This window comes from Microcaecilia unicolor, chromosome 1 (genome assembly GCF_901765095.1).
Source record: "Microcaecilia unicolor chromosome 1, aMicUni1.1, whole genome shotgun sequence".
In the NCBI taxonomy this organism is placed as follows: Eukaryota; Metazoa; Chordata; class Amphibia; order Gymnophiona; family Siphonopidae; genus Microcaecilia; species Microcaecilia unicolor.
Genome location: NC_044031.1, coordinates 47,634,685 through 47,652,507, shown reverse-complemented (window position 1 = coordinate 47,652,507; position 17,823 = coordinate 47,634,685). Strand labels below are relative to the sequence as shown.

The 17,823-nt window shown below is 45.4% G+C and overlaps 1 protein-coding gene across 2 annotated transcripts in view; it reads right to left on the bottom strand.

Annotated features, from left to right (window-relative positions):
- LOC115465980 (D-threo-3-hydroxyaspartate dehydratase-like) overlaps window positions 1-17,823 on the bottom strand; it is a 200,339-nt gene that overhangs the window by 14,949 nt on the left and 167,567 nt on the right. The gene's annotated exons all lie outside the window — the stretch shown is intronic.

Here is a 17,823-nt window from a genome sequence, read left to right as displayed (position 1 = left end):
AACAACCCAAAAACAAAGAAGTGGGAAACAGACCAGGCTGACCAGAGACAATAAGTTGAAGTCTCCACATTTGTCTCTGGTCAGCCTGGTCTATTTCCCCTTCTTTGTTTTTGCTGTTGTTTCCCCCTGGGATCTCGGTGTTCCTCCGCCTCGGCAGACTCTCACAGAACACATCCCAAACACAATGAGGCCAATTTTCACCTGAATGTCTCTGGAATAATTTGACAGTCTAGACAGCTCACATTATTCATATATTGAACAGCACTATCCCTCTAATGCTGTAAAAGCGCTAAAAAATGCATACATAAATTTGGCCGCATGCACATTTTAATTGAATAATGAGCTAATTAGCACCAATAATTGACTTTTTAACAATTTTTAAGCAATTATTGGCATTAAATTAGATTCAATTAACCTTTACGCACCTAAATTTTACACAAGAGTCAGGAAAGGGGGCGCGGAAATGGGAGAGCCATGGGTGGATTGGAGGTGTGACTTTTAGTTACATGGGTAATTATAGAATAAAGAGGGGCTCAGTGCCTAACTACAGGTACAGGCATTTGCAACACTTTAGGCGCAGTTTATAGAATACCGCTATGCGCTTTTTTCAGCATCTATTTTTTAGGCACCGTTTCTAGAATCCTCCCCTATAAGTGTGGAAAGTAATTGTATAAAGCAGCATCTATTTGAAAGCCTATTCCATAAAGTAACGTAGGCGCCTATTTTCCTCTGCGGAATAATAGCATAATGGCGCAAACACGTGCGTATAATTTAAGCACAACCACTTACATCAGCCACAGAGCTGATAGAAATGCTCACACCTAGAGGCCGATGCTCAAAACCTAATGCCAGCGTTAAAGGCGATTAGCGCCAGACTAGCACGCACATTAATGTGTGCAGAATGTTCAGAGGGCTGTAGCGCAGGTATCGATGTGTGCGCTGAAGGTGGCTGCAAATTATAATTAAATGCATTGAAATGGATGTTAATGAGCTATGAGATGTGTGTGTATTCCCTCCCGATGCTCAGACAACAGCACAGAAAAAGATGCTGGCCTTAACGCATTAAAAATTTACTGCTAGCTCGGGGGTGCACTGAGTAGAGGATTTCTTCTGAATTTTTGAAAATAAACTGCCACTTTAGTGGCCTGTTTGGTCTGGGGTGGCATCCTCTGTTCCACCAGAGAATCCAACTTACTGTGGAATTGGTTTTCTTTGATATGATGGGAAGACTGGAAGGGGTGGGTAGGGGACAGGAAGACTCTCCAAAAGTTTATTGTAGTGGGGAAAAAGTATATATTATGTGCATAGGTGAGCCCAGAGCTTCCATCATTTTGGTCCTGGCATGCCTGGGTCCACAATTTAGCATTGTGAGAGGCTACAGATGCAACCTCATCTGTAAAAAGGAGTGGAGGATTGGCCAAAGTTGTGGGCCTGGGGAACTGGGTTTAATTCCTGCTGCTGCCTACGGCTCAGCAGTGGTTTGAGATCCTGGAGAACGGGGTTTACTACTACTACTACTACTACTATTTAACATTTCTAAAGCGCTACTAGGGTTACGCAGCGCTGTACAATTTAACATAAAGGACAAATTCACTGTGCAGCTCCTGTGACCCTGGGCAAGTCACTTAGCCCTCCATTGCCCCAGGTACAATATAATACTGGATTGTGAGCCCATTAGGGACAGTACCAGTACCCGAAAAAGAGAATTATAAACTGCCTAGGTCTAGGCAGTAAATACATAAAAAGAGTAACGGAATATCTCTCTGTTTAGGATTCTTAATTGCAATCTATATCACCTGCTGCACAGAGTTTGACACTGAATCATCTGTACCCTACTAATCCATGCTAAGAGCTTGTTTTGATACATTATTTCTTTAATTACTTTTGCAACATTATGGGTAGAGGTTTTGGGAAAGGAAGGGGAGGGAGGGGGCAGGGGTTCTGTTGGGTAGCAGCGTTTCCCAAGTTGAGTACTGGAGTGCCCCTTGCCAGTCAGGTTTTCAGGATATCCACAATGAATATGCATGAACTTGATTTGCATGTACTGCCTCCATAATATGCAAACCTCTTTCATGCATATTCATTGTGGATATCCTGAAAGCCTGACTGGTACGGGGTACTCCAGGACCGGACCTGGGGAAACAGTGGAGTAGACAGTTACAGTTATTAGTATTCTTGGCAGGGACCTATAAGAATACAAGTTCTGCTACTTTCGTATTTTGCTTTGAAATTCCTTGGTCATTCCTGTCTCATTTCTGTCTCAGTAAAAACATTTAAACATAAACTGCCACTTTAGTGTTGTTTTGGAAGCAGAAGGAAGCGGGGTCATAGCAGCCTGGGAAACCGGCATCGGCGCACACACAGAGTTGCTGCTATGACCCCGCCGCGCCTGGCTTTCTTTCATTTGTTACTTTTACTTCGCAGCCAAGTAGTCAGGGAGGCAGTCGCGGCGCCAACCAATAAGCGAGGGGCAGGTCAGGGAAGGGGAGGAAACCGGCAATGGTGCAACAGAACCATGACCCCGCGCATGGCTTTCTTTTCTTACTTTTAATTACTCCGCAGCCAAGTCGGGATCGGGGAGGCAGACAGGCAGTAAGCGGCGTGAACCAATAAGCGAGGGGCAAGTCAGGGATGGGAAGCAAGCTCACGGTTCCTTCGGGGACTGGAAAGGCGCTGGCTTAACCTATGGCACATAGGCACCATTTTCTTTGAAAATCTGTTTGGGGGAGCAACTGCTCCCCCTGCGCCCCCCCCCCCCCCCAGCTACTCCACTGCCCTGTATTCCTATTGGCATCTCAGCATTTAGCGCCAGCTGATTTTTAGCATCAGCTAAAAAGGTTAGCGCAAGTTAGTAAAAGATGCCCTAAGTGCTTAGACCTCAGTTACTACTACTACTACTTAACATTTCTAAAGCGCTACTAGGGTTACGCAGCGCTGTACAATTTAACATGGGAGGACAGTCCCTGCTCGAAGAGCTTACAATCTAAAAGACAAATGTACAGTTAATCTGATAGGTCAGACAGATTGGGGCAACCTATATGTTCGAAAGGTTAGGTTCCGAAAGCAGCATTGAAGAGGTGAGCTTTAAGCAAGGATTTGAAGATGGGTAGGGAGGGGGCTTGGCGTAGGGATTCAGGAAGACTGTTCCAGGCATAGGGTGAGGCAAGGGAAAATGAGCGGAGCCTGGAGTTGGCAGTGGTGGAGAAGGGTACTGAGAGGAGGGATTTGTCATGTGAGCGGAGGTTACGGGCAGGAACGTAGGGGGAGATGAGGGTAGAGAGGTAGTGAGGAGCAGCAGAGTGAGTGCATTTGTAAGTAAGGAGGAGAAGCTTGAATTGTATGCGGTATCTGATCGGAAGCCAGTGAAGTGACCTGAGGTTCTTCTCTTCTTCGATATAGTTATTTTGGTATTTATATATTTTTTATTTCTTCCAATTTCATTCATTTAGAAAACATTTCTGGAGCATCGATATTCTTTATAACCTGGTTAAAATTGTTGCCGTCCTCTTCTTACTTTCTTTGTACTAGAGAGCCCCACTCTTTCTAATGCGCATTGAGATGCCTCTCTCTGTCCTCTCCCCCTCCCAAATTCAGGAAAATGTTCCTTTTCAGAGTTCTCAGATTTAGGGGGTGTAACTAAAATGTTTATCCACCTGCTGAGCCTCAGGGATGGAGCTGCACGTTTTTTGTATACTTCCGGAATGATCTTTCTGTTTAACCGCAGAGTGCAGGCCTGGGAATGCCGAGATTAGACTCCAGCTCCCAGGATGCCATCATTAAAAAGGAGCTTAGGAAATTGCCATGCCAGCTGAAGCGATTTACTTAAACACTGCTGTTAGGCTAAGACATACAATTTCCCCTACTTATGGGTTGTCACAGCCCAAGCAATACCCAGAGGGGTATAGGATAAAATCAAGAAAGAATGGGAAGTGGAACATGAGGAAACATTTCCAGATTGACAGTGGAAGATGTAAAGTGAAGCCCTCGGAAATGGTCGCTAGTGAAGCCAGTGCAAAGCTAAAGCAGTTTAAAATAATTAACGAAACCATATAGAGCTTTCTAGACCACAGTTTAATGGCAGTTTAATGGCACAGTAAACTTTAAGGGCAATAGATATTTTCGGTTGGTTTTTACATACAAGTCAACCAGCTGCATACACATGCATAACTTGATAACATAGTAACATAGTAGATGACGGCAGAAAAAGACCTGCACGGTCCATCCAGTCTGCCCAACAAGATAACTCCTATTTGCTGCTTTTTGTGTATGCCCTACTTTGATTTGTACCTGTGCTCTTCAGGGCACAGACCGAATAAGTCTGCCCCGCACTATCCCCGCCTCCCAACCACCAGCCCCACCTCCCAACCACCGGCTCTGGCACAGGCACAGACCGTATGATAAGGATAAATTATCTGCATTTGCTTCAGCCAGACTCAAACATATAAGTTTCAGAATTTGAATAACAACTGAACTTCACCATGTTTTGTAAAACTTCTAACTCCATCCCTCCTAGCACTATACCGATACATTTTGGCTTTATAGTGACTTAAAACTGTCAAACTTTTCCCATCCAACGGCCAGCAAAATTGTAATAAAAGCAAGTAGTTTGAAATATTGGCCCCTATTGAACTTATTTTCAAAAGAGATCGCCGGCCATCTTCCGACACAAATCAGGAGATGGCCGTCGATCTCCTGATTCCGGTCAAATCGTATAATCGAAAGCCGATTTTAGCCGGCCCCAACTGCTTTTCATCGCAGAGCCAGCCAACCTTCAAGGGAGGGTACAGAAGGCGGGACGGGGGGGGGGGCAGGATGGGGGCATGGTTATGAGATAGCCGGCTTCACCCCATAATGGAAAAAAGATGGCCGGCTCAGACGAGCATTTCGCCGGCTGCACTTGGTTCATTTATTTTTAGGTCCAAGTCACACAAAAGTGCCCCAACTGACCAGATGACCACCGGAGGGAAACAGGGATGACCTCCCCTTACTCCCCCAGTGGTCACCAACCCCCTCCCACCCAAAAAAAAAGTTTTTTGCCAGCCTGTATGCCAGCCTGAAATGTCATACCCAGCTCCCTGACAGCAGTATGCAGGTCCCTGGAGCAGTATTTAGTGGGTGCAGTGCACTTCAGGCAGGTGGACCCAGGCCCATCCCCCCCCCCCCACCTGTTCCACTTGTGGTGGTTAATGTTGAGCCCTCCAAACCCCACAAAACCCACTGTACCCACATGTAGGTGCCCCCCTTCACCCCTTAGGACTATGATAATGGTGTAGAGTTGTGGGGAGTGGGGTTTGGCGGGGACTTGGGGGGCTCAGTACTGAAGGTAAGGGAGCTATGCACCTGAGAGCTTTTTTTTTTAATTTTAATTTCTAGAAGTGCCCCCTAGGGTGCCCGGTTGGTGTCCTGGCATGTGAGGGGGTCAGTGCACTACAAATGCTGGCTCCTCCCATGACCAAATGCCTTGCATTTCGCCGGGTTTGAGATGGCCGGGCCCGGCTTCCATTACAGCTGAAAAACGAAGCCGGCCATCTCCTCTACACCCGGCGATCGATTTAGCCGGCCCCAACCCCTGAAGATGGCCGGCGCCGTTCGATTATGCCCCTCTATGTGTGCTCAGGAAGAGTATATGGAGATCTATTATTATTTATTCACGAATTTGATATACCACCTTTACTAACAAAAGGTCAAGGCAGTTTACAAAACCAATTGTATTATAATGAAATGGAATGGAATTCCAAATTAAAACAGGACAGGATGTACATTCACACTTCACGGACATTAAAGAGAAACTATAGTGAAGAAAAAGCCTGATGGTTAGTGCAGTGGGCTGAGAACCAGTCCAGGAGAACTGAGTTTGATTCTCACTGTGGCTCCTTGTGACTCGGCAAGTCACAGACACTTAACCCTCCATTGCCTCAGGTACAAAAACTTAGGGGCCCTTTTACTAAGCCTATGCACATAGAACGCATGTCAAATTGGAGCTACCGCACTCCCCAGGTGGTAATTCCATTTTTGATGCATGTCCAAAACACGCGGTGGAAATTTTCTACCACATGGCACTTACCCAGCGGTAATCGGCAGTGCTGACTATTACTGCCCGGTTAGCGTGTAAGACCTTACTGCTAAGTCAATGGGTGGCGGTAAGGTCTCATGCCCAAAATGGACGCGCACTGGTTTTAATTTTGCCGCACGTCCATTTTCGGCCACAAAACAAGGCCTTTTTTGCAGGCGTGTGGAAAAATGGACCTGTGCGCATCCAAAACGCGTGCCTATACCAGCGCAGGCCATTTTTCAGCATGCCTTAGTAAAAGGGCCCCTTAAAGTGTAAGCCCACTAGGGACAGAGAAAGTACTTGTACATAATGTGTAAACTGCTTTGGTTGTACCACAGAAAAGTGGTGTATCAAATACATGACTGTTACCTTTAGAACAGTGGTGGGCAACCACAGTCCTTAAGGGCCACAACCCAGTCGGGTTTTCCAGATTTCCAAAATGAACATACATGAGATCAATTTGCATACAATGGTAGTAGTGCATGCAAATCAATCTCATGCATATTCATTGTGGAAATCTTCAAAACCCGACTGGGTTGTAGCCCTCGAGGACTGTGGTTGCCCACCCCTGCTTTAGACTATGATCTGCATCACAAAGGCATATTCTTATGACTTTTCTCAGGAATTACAGATCTATGCAGATATCCCTTAACAACATAAGTGCTGTCATACTTGGACAGACCAAAGGTCCATCATAATTTTTGTGCACTTTTCTGTACCTTTCCTAATTCCACTATATCTTTTTTTGGTTTCCTTACCCTGACTATAGGGAAGCAGAAGTAGGAAACCGCACTATTATCCTATAAAGCCCACTATGGATAAATATTTTGTCAGACTGCAGGGTGAACTGCACGGTGCAATGTCCTTTTACCTGTGTAGATGGTCCATCTTAAACTGCCCTCCCCCACCTTGCTGGAAGTATGCACTGTGTGGACTTTTAACTGCACTGGAATGAGGCATTCTGGAGCTGTGTTTAGTTCAGGACACATAGATTCTATTTGTGTTTATCTGTCAGGAGCTCCCTCCCTCAGCAACTGTGTAGATGGCAATGCTAGGACTGGGACAGATTCTAGCAAGGAAGAAACCAGGCAGGATCAAGAACCAGCAGGAATTACACATGGAACAGGAATTATAGCCTGAGCAGGAACCAAGTCTGGTGCAGGAACCAGGCATGAAACAGGAGCCAAAGACAGCGATGGAATTAAGGGAAGAACTTGCAATGAAGTAGCACAAGGAGTTGGGACAGTAGTAGACACAAGTCAGGCCCACCAAAAACTGTTGAACTTCCTTCCTGATAAACAAGATAGATAAACACCCACCTCTTGCTGGCTCAGTCGGCTCCTCTGGGAGGGGGTACATTTCCTTCTGCCCTTTGTGGTCACAATTCTAGGAGCTCGGGTTGCAGATAAGCTGCCCCCTTGTGGCTCAATGGCAAGTCTTCTCCAGTCCTTAGCCTATGAAGCTGTGGGCCTGACTTCCAGGAAACCCTTATATCATCCTCACCACTCACTTCCCACACTACTTTTCCACGGCTTAGAAATCTCCACTGACAATATTTCTCTTTCACCTTGTCTGCAGAGCATAGGCTTGGAGGTCTCTCCACGAAGTCTGAGAGGACAACATTTAGACAACTTTAATATCTTTGGTGTCACACTTTTTTGAACGACCCATTTCTTTTTCCTATTCTATAGAACTCTCCTCTTTTTTCATCAACACGAGCCCCCTCCAAACTTCTCTCCTATGTGCTCCTCCTTTCTCTTTCTCCTTCTGGCACAAACCATGTATCCCCAGTTGGAAGAGGCCACTCAGACATGGCCTGAACCACTAATATTCCTTTTGTTGAGGTCACTTATCTCTGGTCACCACAGATACCAACAGACTGTAAGCACTTCTGCGCAAAGACATTTTGTATCTGAATAATTATTTGTTAATTTCATATGTATCATCTTCAACCCAAAAGTGATCAGTATCTACATACGTTCTGTTAGTGCACGTGCACTATGAAAACAAGTATTAGAATCAGCTGAAAAATACTTCTCTCACTTCTTCAGACACCCTAACGCCAGCTCCGAGCTGACATAGGGTTTGCAGCGGTACGGGCGCCCTTCTTCCCTAAGCATTGGAGGGAACAGTAGATGAGAAGAGCTGACAAGGGCGGTGCTATAGTGGTCCAAGATCGGGTTGATTACATAGCTGAAATCCAACGACAATTACAAATGTCTAGAGACTATAAAAGGCTCGACTTGGACCCGACCCCAGCCCTTCAAGAAAAGATTTTCCCTTTAACCAACAATGCCTATGCAGCAGGAGTATTAACTCAAAAGGAATTCCATTTTCTGAACACTATGCACCCCAAGATTCCGGTCCTCTATACCCTGCCAAAAATTCATAAAACCCTTGTTCAACCACGAGGATGTCCTATCATTTCCAGTCGTGAAAGACACCACACACATTTTGCAAATATTAGAAGCACAAAGCTTCAACACTTCAAATGTGATCATGGCAACCTTGGATATTACTGCACTCTATACTGTTATCCCGCAAGATGAAGCAATAGAAGTCATTCAAACATTTTTGGATACCAGGACAGCACATAGAGTTCCTACACCTTTCATTGCAACCCTTACCGAGTTGGCCATGAAGAACATCTTTTTTCTATTTGATGAGGTGCTATACCAACAAACATCAGGCATTGCGATGGGCGCAACGATGGCTCCGTCCATTGCTAACCTCTTTATGCAAGCTTTTGAACGTAAACATGTATATACCACCAGCTCCTTTGCAGAAGTCAACCTGTGGGTCCACTACATCGACGACATTTTTTTGATATGGTCGGGCGATGTAGCGGGGCTGATCCAGTTTGTAGTCTATCTCAATGGTTGTCACGCTCGAATCCAGTTCGCCCTACATTATGATCCTCGCAGTATTTCATTTCTTGATGTCTTAGTTAACAATACAGGCACTGGCTTTACCACCAAAATGTTTCAAAAGGACACAGATAGAAACACGTTCCTTCATTATGAAAGTTGTCACCCTTTATCACTTAAAAAGAGTCTGCCTTCCTCTCAGTTTTTGAGGCATCGGAGAATATGTTCCATGGATCGGGACTTTAAACAATAATCAAGGGTATTACACATGAAGTTGAATGCCCGGGGATATCCTCAACAGGTGATACAAACTGCTTACTGCCGAGCCAGGTATAACCATAGGTACCTTCTCCTTTCCCCGAAACCAGAAGATGACATCAGTTCTGATAACACATTGACCTATGTGATGCAATATAATTCTGCATTGTCACGTGTGATGTCAATGGTACGTAAACATTGGCCTATTGTGTGCACTATGCCAATGTTTAAAGATCATCACATCCGATTCGCGTTTAGCAGAACAAGAAATTTGAAAGAACTGTTAAGTCCTGCAATTTTACCAGCGAACCAGGATACTGACACTCCGACACCAGGCCACTTTAAATGTGTGAGTTGTTCCTTCTGTCCAATCATGGATGAAAGCCCAGTGTTCACCAATCCGGTGGATGGAAAAATGTATATATTGAAAGCTTACACTACGTGTGTCTCCTCCCACGTTGTTTACTGTTTGGAGTGCCCGTGCAAGAAGATTTATGTGGGTCAGACCTCCAGGCAATTATCTATACGTTTGGCAGAACATAAAAGTGCGATACGTAATAATAAGATCGGGGTGCCTCTGGCAGTACATTGCACACAATATGCACATGATTTTTCGACTCTGAGATGTCGAGTACTACAAAAGATTTTTTTGTTCGGCTCGGGGAGGTGTTTATCGCTGGATTCTTTTGCAGCATGAACAGAGATGGATTCATAGACTCCACTCTCTCGATCCAATAGGTCTTAATTCACGGATCGAATGGAGTGAATTTTTTTGATTTCCATTTGCATTGTGTGTGTCATGCCGTGTGATTGGTGACCGTTCAGCTCAGCATCCGACGTCACTGCGAGTACTTACAGGCCCTGCCGCCAGGCGAGAGCTGTTGCGATCGATGCCGTACAGCACTTGTCCGTGGCTGCAAACTGGCTGATTTGTGGTACTGTGAAGTTGTGATAAGGGACGATGAGATTACATGTAAAAGTGACTCTGCAGTAATTTTTTCACGCCTCTTCTGTTTGCAGCAGTACTTCAGCTTCCAAGACCCTGATGCAGCAAAAACGAAACGCTGGCCACCGTCGGCTTGGGGTGTGATTAGTTCAACTGCCGCAGCAGCAGACAGTGCACTCATTGCACATGGATATTTGCAGCAAAAACAGGCACAAGATTAGCCTGTAGGCACAAGCCACACAGATAAGTGTTTTTTTTTTGTTACTGTAGCACATTCGATGTACCATTCAGCTTGCCGCTTAACCTACAGTTTTTGATTGAGTCTATGTATTCTGTAGCAACAATTGATGAGTAACCACATGCCGAGGTCTGTGGTCGGGACTCTACTTTTGAAGGTTTTTTTACGTGCCTATGATGAAGAGAGGATCTATTTGATCCGGTTTAGCTCTAGAGATAAGTGATATCCATGAGCTCTTTGAGGCCGTTTTTTCCTTCTATAAATTATACAGTGTAGATAGCTGCTTGCTTATTAATACCACTTGGGGACACCCTGTGATTTATTCTAGCGATTTGTTGTTCCCTTTCCCTGTCATTATCTATTTAATAGTAGATTACCCCCATTTTCATGTTTTTGACAACATTAGCGGGTTACATGCGCTGATGGTGGCGAGTTCGTTGTTTCCGGCAGTAACATAGTAGATGACGGCAGAAAAAGACCTGCACGGTCCATCTAGTCTGCCCAACAAGATAACTCATATTTGCTACTTTTTGTGTATACCCTACTTTGATTTGTACCTGTGCTCTTCAGGGCACAGACCGTATAAGTCTGCCCAGCACTATCCCCGCCTCCCAACCACCGGCTCTGGCACAGACCGTATAAGTCTGCCCAGCACTATCCTCGCCTCCCAACCACCAGCCCTGCCTCCCAACCACCGGCTCTGGCACAGACCGTACAAGTCTGTCCAGCACTATCCCCGCCTCCCAACCACCACTAAGCGTTCTGTGCTTGTAAGTGCAGGCACGAGTCCGAGCATCGGGGTCTAAGGTCCTCCCAAGGAATATCCCTAACCACACCCTCTCCAAAGGAGGCCATGAGATGTGATATCCACCCAAGAAGCCTTCTCCAGAGCAGCCCCGACACTCTGGGATGCACCCCCTGAAAGGCTTCACTCAGCGCAAGACTATCTCTACTTCAGGAAGCAGGTGAAAGCTTGGCTCTTCTCCCAAGCCTTTAAGCTCACACAGAAGTATCCTGGCCGTCCACAGTACCTTTCAGGACTTTCTTGGGACCCTGCGATATGAGCGAACAGCAGGTCATTTAGCAAAGGGAAAATGGAGAATCGTGTTTCTAAAAATATAAGTGTGGTCTTTAAATATGAAAAGTATGCAAGACTCTGACACAACAGACATAAAAAGAGAAGAATTCATGTGTGCGCCTAGGGGGACATCTCAGATGTAAAGATCTGTTGTTACTCAGAGTGTCACTGCCAGTAATGAATTAAAGATATGATGCACCAGACTGTGGAAATATGGCAGATCAACTCTCTGCCCAAGTTAATCATAAATGGCTGCTTTTATTAAGGGCCCTGAGGGTGAAAAGGTTCCATAACACTACTTTATTATTTCTTTTTTATCTTTTCAGGCATGAGAAGGGCTAATTCACCTTCTTTGTTTTCTTTCCTCTAGGTCTCTCTCTGAAACTTGGCATGTGTCTATGGGATTGCAGAATTTCACAACTGCCTGTGTGACTAGTACTGAAACAATGAGATTCTCTGGAGCACAGCCAGCTCTCATCACTTCCGCAGCTCCAGAGCATCCTGAAAAAGGGTGCCGTGACATTCAGTTACTTACACCCACCCTCCTGTTTACATCTGGGGAACTTATTTACACTAATCTACCTAGTAGAGCTTCTACATGTCCACTTTTATCCATTCATCAGCTCACATTCACCATATTACTTACGTTTATACTAACCTCCAGGGTTTAATTTATAGACTAAAGGAAGTGGAATCCGGGGGGGGGGGGGGGTGTTTAGGGGCAGGAGCAACAGGAGGAGAGGGGCTGGATTAGGAAACAGGTTGTTCTCTGCTCTGATCCAGGCTGGTCCCCTTTCCTCAACAGGAGGGAGGGGCTGGAGCAGAGCACCTCTACTGCTCTTCAGCCTGACAAGAACTGGTACAACTGCATTCTAGGCCATTCCCCCAGAAATTAAGCCCTGTTTTCTTCAACTTACGTTCACTAACTAATTTAAACTCATTTAAATCACATTGGCGGGGCTCAATATTAACGCACATGTACTACTACTACTACTACTTAACATTTCTAAAGCGCTACTAGGGTTACGCAGCGCTGTACAATTTAACATGGAAAGACAGTCCCTGCTCGAAGAGCTTACAATCTAAAAGTAGAGAGAGGTCACTTAAAAATGAAGTTTCTAGACTTAAAGGAAGAAAAAAAAAACTAACTGTGAAGATGGAGGAAATATCTGAAGGAGAAATTAGCTGGATGGGAACATCTGGAGGGGAAGTAGAGAAGCAATGCAACTGAAAGGAGTTATTTTAGGAGCTACAAAGCTTTTTGTTAGAAAAGTAAATAAAAACAGGAAGAAAAGAAGGCTACAAGGGGTAAGGGAAAAGAGGTCAGCTTTCACAAAGTACAAGAGATTGCAGAAAGAGGAAGAAGGGCAGCAACATCTGGAAAAGTAAAGTATGATTCTTGTGCTTGTCAGCAGTGCCGGATTTAGGTATAAGCTTAACAAGCTACAGCTTAGGGCCTCACAATCCACAGGGCCTCACAAAATTTCAGAATTTTTTTGGATGGCGTCAGTGCTGGGTAAAATAGTGGAAACTATTATAAAGAATAAAATTACGAAACACGTAAATAAACATGGTTTAATGGGACAGAGTCAGCATGGGTTCAGCCAAGGGGAGTCTTGCCTCATCAATTTGCTTCATTTCTTTGAAGGCATGAATAGACATGTGGATAAAGGTGAGCTGGCTGATGTAGTATCTGGATTTTCAGAAAGCTTTTTACAAAGTTCCTCATGAGAGACTCCTGAGAAAATTAAAGAGCCATGGGATAGGAGGCAATGTTCTGGTGTGGATTAAGAACTGGTTACAGGACAGAAAACAGAGGGTAGGGTTAAATGGTCATTTCTCTCAATGGAGGAGGGTAAACAGTGGAGTGCCACAGGGATCAGTACTGGGACCGGTGCTATTTAACATATTTATAAATGATATGGAAATCGGAATGATGATTAAATTTGCAGATGACACAAAACTATTCAAGGCTGTTAAAATACATGTGGACTATGAGGAATTGCAGGAAGACCTTAGGAAACTGGAAGACTGGGCATCAAACTGGCAGATGAAACTTAAAGTGGCCAAATGCAAAGTGATGCACATTGGAAAGAATAATCCAAATCATAGTTACCTGATGCTAGAATCCACCTTGGGGGTTAGCACCCAAGAAAAAGATCTAGGTGTCATTCAAACAAGACATAACTGAAATCACAAATGAAATCGCACATAGCCTTCAAATAATGAACTCATGGGCGGATGCATTCCAATTAAAGCTAAATGCAGAAAACACACAATGTCTCATCCTGTCCTCACAATACAACACAAACAAACAAACAAACCCAATACCATAAACACCCCAGATTATATACTTACGGTCTCAGACAGTCTGAAAATTCTGGGAGTCACAATTGACCGAAATCTCACACTGGAAGACCATGCGAAAAATACAGCAAAGAAAATGTTCTACTCAATGTGGAAACTTAAAAGAATCAAACCTTTCTTCCCAAGGGAAGTATTCCGCAGCCTAGTACAATCGATGGTGCTAAGCCATCTAGACTACTGCAATGCCATTTATGCCAGATGCGAAGAACAAATTATCAAGAAGCTCCAAACCGCTCAAAACACAACAGCCAGACTCATCTTTGGGAAAACGAAATACGAAAGTGCAAAACCCCTAAGAGAAAAACTCCACTGGCTCCCACTAAAAGAACGAATTGCGTTCAAAGTAATCACCCTGGTCCACAAAATCATCTACGGGGAAGCCCCAACCTACATGTCAGACCTAATAGACTTGCCTGCTAGGAATGCAAAAAGATGATCACGCACGTTCCTCAATCTCCACTATCCTAATTTTAAAGGACTGAAATATAAATCCATATACGTGACCAGTTTCTCATACATCTGCACGCAGATATGGAATGCACTACCGAAGTCCACAAAAACAACACAAGACCTAACCATCTTCCGAAGGCTACTGAAAACGGATCTTTTCAAGAAGGCATACCATATACATCCATCTTAACTACTAAATATTAACATTATACACGATCTATACAAGACCGAACTTTTATCGCTTGACTGCCTAACCTCTCTGATACTAATGATCAAGCAATACCACTTTAAACCTTATGTCGAATAGGGTCTCCCTATAGTTGATGATCTAATGTATGTTACAATCCAATCTATTACTCAGGGATCTTCTTACAATACCATAATGTATTTTCCCTTATCAAATATGTTTGCAAATTGTATATACTCACATCATGAGCTGCTCCATATATACTATGTTTCATATATGTTACCATGTATGTATACACCCTAACGCAATACCATTTGTAAACCTGTTACACGGAAATGGCAACCGCCATTCCGGCAAATGTAAGCCACATTGAGCCTGCAGTGGCCTAGTGGTTAGGGTGGTGGACTTTGGTCCTGGAGAACTCAGGAACTGAGTTCGATTCCCGGCACAGGCAGCTCCTTGTGACTCTGGGCAAGTCACTTAACCCTCCATTGCCCCATGTAAGCCGCACTGAGCCTGCCATGAGTGGGAAAGCGCGGGGTACAAAAGTAACAAAAAAAAAAAATTGGTGGGAAAATGTGGGATACAAATGCTACAAATAATAATAATTGTAGATAATATGCTGAAATCTTCTGCTCAGTGTGCAGTGGCGGCCAAAAAAGTAAACAGGATGCTAGGAATTATTAGGAAAGGGATGGTAAATAAGACCAAGAATACTATAATGCCTCTCCCATACGTCAGGCCCCCTCCCTCCCCATTTTCAAATCTCTGCTTAAAGCCCACCTCTTCAATGTCGCCTTCGGCACCTCACCTCTACCCAGGAAATCTAGACTGCCCAAATTGACATTTCGTTCTTTAGATTGTAAGCTCATTTGAGCAGGGACCGTCCTTCTTTGTTTATTTTGTACAGTGCTGCGTAACCCTAGTAGCGCTCTAGAAATGTTAAGTAGTAGTAGTAGTAGTAGTAGTAGTGTATCACTCCATGGTGCGAACTTACCCTGAGTATTGCATTCAGTTCTGGTCGTCTTATCTCAAAAAAGATATAGAGGGGCATAATCGAAAGCGAACGCCCATCTCCATGGGCGTCTATCTCCGAGAACGGGTACCTGAAGGGGCGGGACAGACCGTATTTTCGAAAAAAATGGATGTTTTTCAGCTGGGCGTTTGTTTTTTTTAGCGATAATGGAAACTAAAAATGCCCAGCTCAAAAACGTTCTAATTCGAGCCATTTGGTCGTGGGAGGGGCCAGGATTCGTAGTACACTGCCCCCCCCCCCCTGATATGCCAGGACACCAACTGGTCACCCTAGAGGTCAGTGCGGTGGACTTCAGAAACAGCTCCCACATGCATAGCTCCATGCATAGGTCAGAGCTGGCAGAATGGTGTACAATGCCCTCTTTCAGCCACATTCAAGGTAAGAACTAAGTTCTGTAACGTGGCTAACACGTGAAAGGGAGCTAAAACTGGCTTACAAAAATGTTTCTCGCAGGAAGAATGGTTTCATGCTTTTAAGTTTCCACATTGAGTGGAACATTTTCTTTGTTGTAGTTTTCACTTGGCTCTCTAGGGTAAGGTTATGAATATAAAGAGTGATTTTACATGTCTGTTTTCTCCTGATCTGTTAAAGAAACAGGTCAACTATTCCTCTGCATGAAAATAAGTGATTTTCTTTCACACTTACTTAACCCTCTGTGTGGCTGTGTTTATTAAGGGCTCAGGGTTGTCCACTAGCCACGTTGCCACAATGAGCTTAACATATTTTTAGTAACAAGAGTAGCAGTAATAATGCTTGTTTCAATAGGTATAACCTTCAATCAGACCTGCCAAGTCTCCCGCATTGGCGGGGTCATCACCCGTACTCAGGCCAAAGCGGGAAATTCTCTCACTGGCGCTGAGACAGACTGCCACCACTGCACCACTACTGCTGCTTCTCCCCATGAGCAGCAGTGGCGGCAAAACAACAGAAAGCAAGTCCTGTTCCAGGGCAGGGCCGCCGAGAGACTAGGCCGGGCCCAGGGCAAAGCCGCCCTGCCTCTTTCCCCCCCCCCCCCGCCACTGCTGCCCCCACCCCCATCGCACCCCCTGCCGCTGCCGTCCCCTATTGCTCCCCCCGTCGCTGCAGTCCCCAGTCTCACCTGCCTGCCTCCACGGCTCTGGGCCCCCTGCATTCAAAGCAGCAGTCACAGATCGCCTCTCTTCTGGCCTTCCCTCCCTGTGTCCCGCCCTCATCTGATGTAACTTCCGGTTTCCGCGAGGGCGGGACACAGGGAGGAAAGGCCCGAAGGGAGGCGATCTATGACTGCCGCTTCGAATGCAGGGGGCCCAGAGCCGAAGAGGCAGGCAGGTGAGACCGAGGACTGCAGCACGGCCGCCTGACCCCGGCGCCGGGCCCCCCCTTGGAGGCCCGGGCCCAAGGAATTTTGTCCCCTCTGCCCCCCCTCTCGGCGGCCCTGTTCTAGGGCAGAGGACCGGCAGAGCCAACAGAGTGTACCTGAAGTCTGCGGCTCCATGCTTGCTTTCTGTTGTTTTGCCACCACTGCTGCTCAGTGGGAGAAGCTGCAGTGGCAGCAGGAAACAGAAGATACCAAGGAGAAGGAGAACGGAAGGGAAGGGAGTGTGTGAAGAGAGAGGCAGGAGATACTAAATGACAAGAGAGGAGGAAAAATTATAGAAAAGTGGGGACGCTGGAGGGACAGAGAGGGAAAGAGAAAGTGAGATGATGACTGGAAACAAAATCAGGTCAGTAAGAGAGGTCACAGTGGATGGAAAAGGGCTGGAGAGAGAGAAGATGCCAGGGAGAAATATGGGGAGAAAGGGGGAGACCATGGCTGGAAGGAGGGAGAGAAAGAGGGAAGATGATGGAAGGATGTGGACAGACAGAGGGGAGACACTGGATGCAGAAGGAAGACACTGGAAGGATGGGAAGAGAAAGAGGGAAGGTGTGGATGGATGGGTAGAGAGAGAAAGAAGGAAGGAAGGAAGGAAGGAAGGAAGGAAGGAAGGAAGACACTGGATGGAAAGTTAGGGAGAGAAAGAGAAAAGATGCTGGATGGAAGGATGCATATAGAAAGAGGGTAGACACTAGAAATATGGGGAGAGAAAGGGGGAAGACGCTGGATGGAACAGTAGGAAGAGAAAGAGGGGAGGCACTGGATGGAAGGAAGCAGAGAGAAAGAGGCGAGACACTAGAAAGATGGGGAGAGAAAGAGGCGAGACACTAGAAAGATGGGGAGAGAAAGAGGGAAGATGCTGGATGGAACAGTAGGAAGAGAAAGAAGGGAGATACTGGACAGAAGGATGCAAAGAGAAAGAGGGGAGACACTAGAAGGATGGGGAGTGAGAGGAAATGCTGAATGGAAAAGGATAGCGAGAGAGAGAGA